We start from the raw sequence: 6,027 nt of genomic DNA on the forward strand, positions 1-6,027 counted from the left end.
ATTGTTATACAGCTGTTGATGAGAGAAGCACTAGAGCGTATTCTTACACCATTCTTGTCATACAGACTACTTTAGGTCGTTCCGATTTATGTACAGAGTAGCGCCGTACATGTCACAGTTGGTGACTCTGGTTGGATTAGATATTGAGCTATAGAATTAACCGTATAGGACAGCTGCAGAGTCTCCGGTTGATTCCTTATTTCACCTGTTATATTGATGCATCCTTATTATGTTTTGAAGCATAGCATGGCTTATTTCTTGAAAGGTGTTAAAGACATGTGATTTGAGTTATTTGTTGTTATATATGGTTATATATATACTATTTCTGGGAAAGTATACAGGTTTTACAGTGAGGGGTTAGAAGTGTTATTAAATGAAATATTTTCAAAAAGCTTTGTTTTACTGACCCACTCAATCTTGTTTTGCGCCCCTCCAGGTTCTAGTTAGCAGTGTTGGTGGCTCACGGGGATTCCCACGGCGTTCTGACAACCTACTTAAATGTAGGACTCACCTTTAGGTGTTGTAATTTAGTAATGGTCATACTTGACTGCACCTAGTACTTATGCTCTGATTATGTGTGTTTCACACTTAAACTCACTCTAGCATGTTAGTTGGATATTATTGCTAGTCATTGGGTTTTATTCCTTCGTATTTCTTTTACCCATTTTTGCTTCTGCGTCGCACTTTTGGTTACGTCACGCTCACGTAACGGCCTGCACGCCCTGATTCTAGAATCGGGGTGTGTTAGTTGGGTATCAGAGCTTAGGTTGCAGTCCTGTATATCTTAAGGATTCTCTTAGTGTCGTCTATCAGAACTATACCGCCTTGTAGAAAGTCACGTCGTTCAGATGAGCCTAGTTTCCCTGATATAACTCAGTTAGAGAAAGCTATTGTTAATGTGATTCAATTTGTTATCTGTCCTCCCCTAAGGACTCCTCTTGAAAATGGTTATAAGTTGAAACTGAATCATTTTAGGAAATGAAGGACCTGAAGGAGCAGAGCGATGGCTCGATTATTTGGAAAAGACGTTAAGCGTTATGCAAAGTCAAGGGAATCTTCCTTTTGAAAGGTGGATCAAGATAACTACTTGGTTTCTGAGTATTGAATCTGCATCCTGGTGGAGGCAGGAGGCTTTTTAATTGATGCCAGAGGAAATTGTTGATTGAGAGTTGTTTAAGGAATTGTTTAAGAAAAGATTTATTCCTCGGCATGTATGGATGATAAGAATTAAGAGTTTACAAATTTGAGACAAGGAAAGATGTCAACGAATGAGCATTATAGAAGGTTTATTGACTTGTCTCGTTACCATTCGGATGTTGCTGCTAATCCGGTTGAGATGTTCCGTCATTTTAAGCTGAGTAATAAGAAAATGTAGTGTTCTTTGGCGATCATTACCCAATGTGTTTCTTACCCGAAGTTTTACGAAATTTTGTTGAAGACTCTGAGAATATGTTCAGCAATAGTAATGAAGGAGGGGAAAAGAATGGGAATCAGAGGAAAGATGACAAAAGTAAAGGTTAGTCATCTCAAGGACTTGAGAAACTTAGAACTTCAGAAGAAGTGAAGTTATTTTTGGTTTTTCCAGAGGAGGAATTAGTACCACTAAACAGATGAGAGGTGGTAAAAAATTACTGGAGGTCCTAGATTCCTGAGGCAGGAAGATATTAGTAAAGGAAACGTACTTTGTACCGTAGGTACAATAATAGTCAATTTGGAGAGTGTAGGCGAGAAATCAGCAGATGTTTTTCATGTGGACTAATGGGACACAGAGCTGTAAATTGTCCCCAGAATCAGTAGATGCCCAACAGTCTTCTTTGCCACCACCAATGCCATCCAGCAAGTTCCTGGATCCATTAGTTATGGTCAGATAGGCCGTGGTGTGCGGGGGTGAAGTAATCAAGCTATTAGAGGTCGTGAGGGATGAAAACAAGCCAATGTTGTGTTAACATATCACTGCAAGATGCTTTGAGTCATTCGGACTTGATTATGGATATGTTAAATATTTTGGTCACCTTGCCAGAGTTCATTGGTCGTGATGCGGAAATTTGATGTTTTGGACGATGTTGCCTAAGAAAGTAATGAATGAGTACGATAGAAGGGTACACATATATTTCCCAAGGAATGGCAGGATGTTAATATTGCACCCTCAGGAATCATTACTTACTTATCAAGACGACAGCGGGTTATCAGTAGTACGGTGATGGTGGAAGATATAGTTATGTCAGTGAATCTTATCCCTTTAGATATGGTGGATTTCGATGCTATTCTAAGCACATATTGGTTGTATTATGATCGTGCCAATATAGAGTGCTACTGGAAATCAGTTACTTTTCATAGTCCTGGACTACCAGAGGTTACTTTTGTGGGTGAAAAAAAAAATTGGGGTGAGACATGGTGTTATTTCTGCCATGAGAGCAAATAAGTTGTTATCAAATGGTTGTCAAAGATACCTAGCACATGTGGTGTTAAATGATGTTGTTCCTAGCAGTGTGGAGGAAGTTAGAGTAATCAGGCACTATCCTGATGTATTCCCAAATGATTTGCCTGGATTGCCGTCAGACAGAGATGTGGAGTTTTCGATTGATTTGCTTCCAGGTATGGATCCTATATCTTTGACTCCATATAGAATGGCTCCAGTTGAATTGAGAGAGTTGAAAATTCAGTGTGCAGGAATTGATTGATAAAGGTTCCATTTAACCTAGTACATTACCTTGGGGAGCCTCAGTTTTTGTTGTGAAAAAGAATGACGGGACATTAAGGCTATGAATTGATTATGGGCTATTGAATCGGGTAACGATTGAGAACCATTATCCATTACCTCGCATGGATGGTTGGTTTAATTGGCTTCGAGGTGCCTATGTATTTTCAAAGGTTGATTTAAGGTTTGGTTATTATCAGTTGAAGTGTAGCAGTGAGGATGTTCCTAAGATTAATTTCAAGACTCGTTGTAGTCTTTATGAGTTTTTGGTGACATCATGCGAAATGACAAATGTGCTTGCTGCTTGTATAGGTTTGATGAATCAAGTATTCCAGCAATATCTAGACAGGTTATTATTGTTTTCAATTCGAGTATATTCTAAGTTGAAAGTAAACCATGTTCGACATATTAACTTGGTATTAAGGAAATTGAGAGAACATCGGTTGTATACCAAGTTTAGTAAATGCCAATGTTGGATGAATCAAGTGGCATTTCTGGGGTGTGTGATAACTGTTCAAGGTATTCAGGTGGATCCTTAAAAGATAGCAGCGGTGGAGAATTGGGAACTAGTGTGAACTGTGAGTGAGGTACGGAGCTTTCTTGGCTTAGCAGGCTACTATAGACTGTTGTTAAGAGTTTTTTTAGTCATTGCCTTGCCATTTATGAGTTGAAGAATAAAAGGTTAAGTTTGAGTGGGATGAAAATTGTAATCAAAGTTGTCAGCAGCTGAAGAATTATTTCATTTATACGCTGATTTTAACACCCCCAGATGATAGTGATGATTTTGTGGTCTACAGTGACGCCTCGTTGAATAGTCTTGGATATGTGTTGATACAACATGATAGGATGGTTGCTTATGCTTCACGGCAATTGAAACCTTATGAAAAGACTTACCCTACTCATGACTTGAAATTTACAACCATCATCATTGCTTGAAATTATGGAGACACTATATTTATGGTGAGAATTAATGCTTGTTATGCTGGTCATGTTTCTCTTCTTGCGAACTTGAGATCTTCTGGAGTGAAGCTTAAGGTGAAAGAACGAGAAGAAGCTTTATTGACTAATTTATAGGTCAAGCCAATTGTAGTGGATCGTATACTCGATACCCAGATGATTGATGACGAAATTCAAGAATTAATCGAGGTAAGAAACGACGGGAAAAGGAAAGACCTTAGAGTTAGAGAATCAGGTGACATGTTTATGCAAGGGAACGGGATGTGTGTGCTTAATGATGTGGAATTAAGAAAGCAATTTTGAATAAAGCACATAATTTAGCTTATGCGATGCATACTAGAGGTACAAAAATGTATAATACCATTCGACCATTTTATTATTGGCCAGGTATGAAAAGAGAAATTGCTAAATATGTTACCAAATGTACCAATTGTCGACAAGTTAAAGCAAAAAGGAAGAAATTTTGGATTAATGCAGCCACTTCTTGTTCCACGGTGGAAATGAGAAAATATTACGATAGAAAAGAGATTTGGGCTTACGGATCTGTTGAACTTCTTGGGCATGTTAGTCTCGTCAGATTCCCAGAAGTAACACCATAAGGCCCAAGAAAGCTGTGTCATGTGTTTCAGAATTTTTGAACTTATGGACGGATGGTATTTGGGGAGCAAAGGTTCAATCACGAACGGTTCGAAAATGTAAGGCCCTGAGTTAGTGGAAGAGACTACTCAGAATATTCAAGTAACTAAGTCTAAACTGAAAGCGGCCATGATCGCCAAAAGAGCTTAACGGTCAGACATGCTACAGACAGGGTGTATAATGTTGATGATTGAGCGTTTTTAAATTATCACTGTGTGATTCGGTTTGAAAGGGAAGACGAGTTAAGTTCTAGGTACATCGGACCTTATGTGATTACCAAGCAAATCGGTGAAATGTTTACAAGCTTGAGTTGCCTCCAGAGTTGTCGGAAGTGCATGATGTATTTCATGTTTCGATGCTTCGCCATTATATCTCATATCCTTCACAAGTAGTACCTCCTCAACCTTTGCAAGTTAATCCAGATTTGATTTATGATGAGGAACCTGTGGCACTTTTGGATTGGAAGGATAAGGAACTAAGAAATAAGACCGTGCGTTTGGTGAAAGTATTATAGAGAAATCTTTCAGTGGAAGAAGCTACTTGGGAGATAAAGGATCGGATGAAAGAGACGTATCCACTCTGGTTTTATAATTATTAGTGGATGTAATTGTTATGTATAATTTCAAGGACGAAATTTTATAAGGTGGGGAGATTGTGACAGCCCATCCCGAAGATATGTATTATTTTATTATCAAGGACGTGAATTTACTATTTTACCCCCAGTTATGAGCGTTGTGGTGTGTTATGTATGTAAGTGTTGAAATGGATGGAAAGGAAAGAAAATAAAAAGAAGAAGGGAGGTCACGTGTGTGTGTGTGCGCGCGTGGCTGGTAGAAGAAAAAGAAGAAGAAGAGATTGGGCATAGATGCCCAACCAGAGAAAGAGAGCAGGAGCTCCGGAGAGAAAGGAGAGAGAGCTGGCGAATCAGGAGAAGAGAGAAGGAGAGGATGGCCAACCAGAAAAGGGGAAGGAGAGAAATGAGGGAGAAGGAAAAGCAAGGGAACCGCCGGGTCTTCTTCATGACCCGCGTGACCCGGTCGAGCTCCAAGGCCGAATTCACCTATTTCCCGGCCACTTTCCAATGAATTGTCTCGAACCATGACCTAGAAACAACTTCCTAGCCTTCCCTTTTCCATTCCCATTCAAAATTAGAAGGAATTTGGTGGTAATTTATTCAAAAACCGAAAGTGGGTGCCGTGAAGAACATTGCTCGAAATCCACCACTTGTGAAATGTTTTCCTTCAATTACCACTACCCTTAGACTTCCCTAGAACCCAGGAGCAAAGCCCAATCAGTGGTGGAGGCGTTGGAACAAGTTTGAAGGTCGAATCGAAGCACACCAAATTCTAGGGTCCGCACGGATTTTGGTGAAATTGAAGTGATTCCAAGCCAAATTGGCCTTGGTCACAGGTATGAAAGTTGTTCTAATAATTGAGATCTTCAAATCTGAAAATTTTGGTAATTTTTAGAAATAGTTGAATTTTCCGGTGAGCAGGGGCAGCCGACCGCCACCCGCAGCGGCCTGAGGGCCGCCAATGCTATTTTTAGACTATATGTGATGTCTTGAATTCAGTTTTGAGAAGTGAATGACGTAGATTGATTGTTAGAGCCAAAATTCTCTAAGATACGTTAATAAGCCATTATATGAATCGACGATCCAACTATTGGATCGTCACCAAACTTTGATATGTAGTATTACGTAATATTTGAAGAATGCAGGAACTTATGGATCAGGA

The sequence above is a fragment of the Malus domestica genome, chromosome 12 (assembly GCF_042453785.1).
Source record: "Malus domestica chromosome 12, GDT2T_hap1".
Lineage (NCBI taxonomy): Eukaryota > Viridiplantae > Streptophyta > Magnoliopsida > Rosales > Rosaceae > Malus > Malus domestica.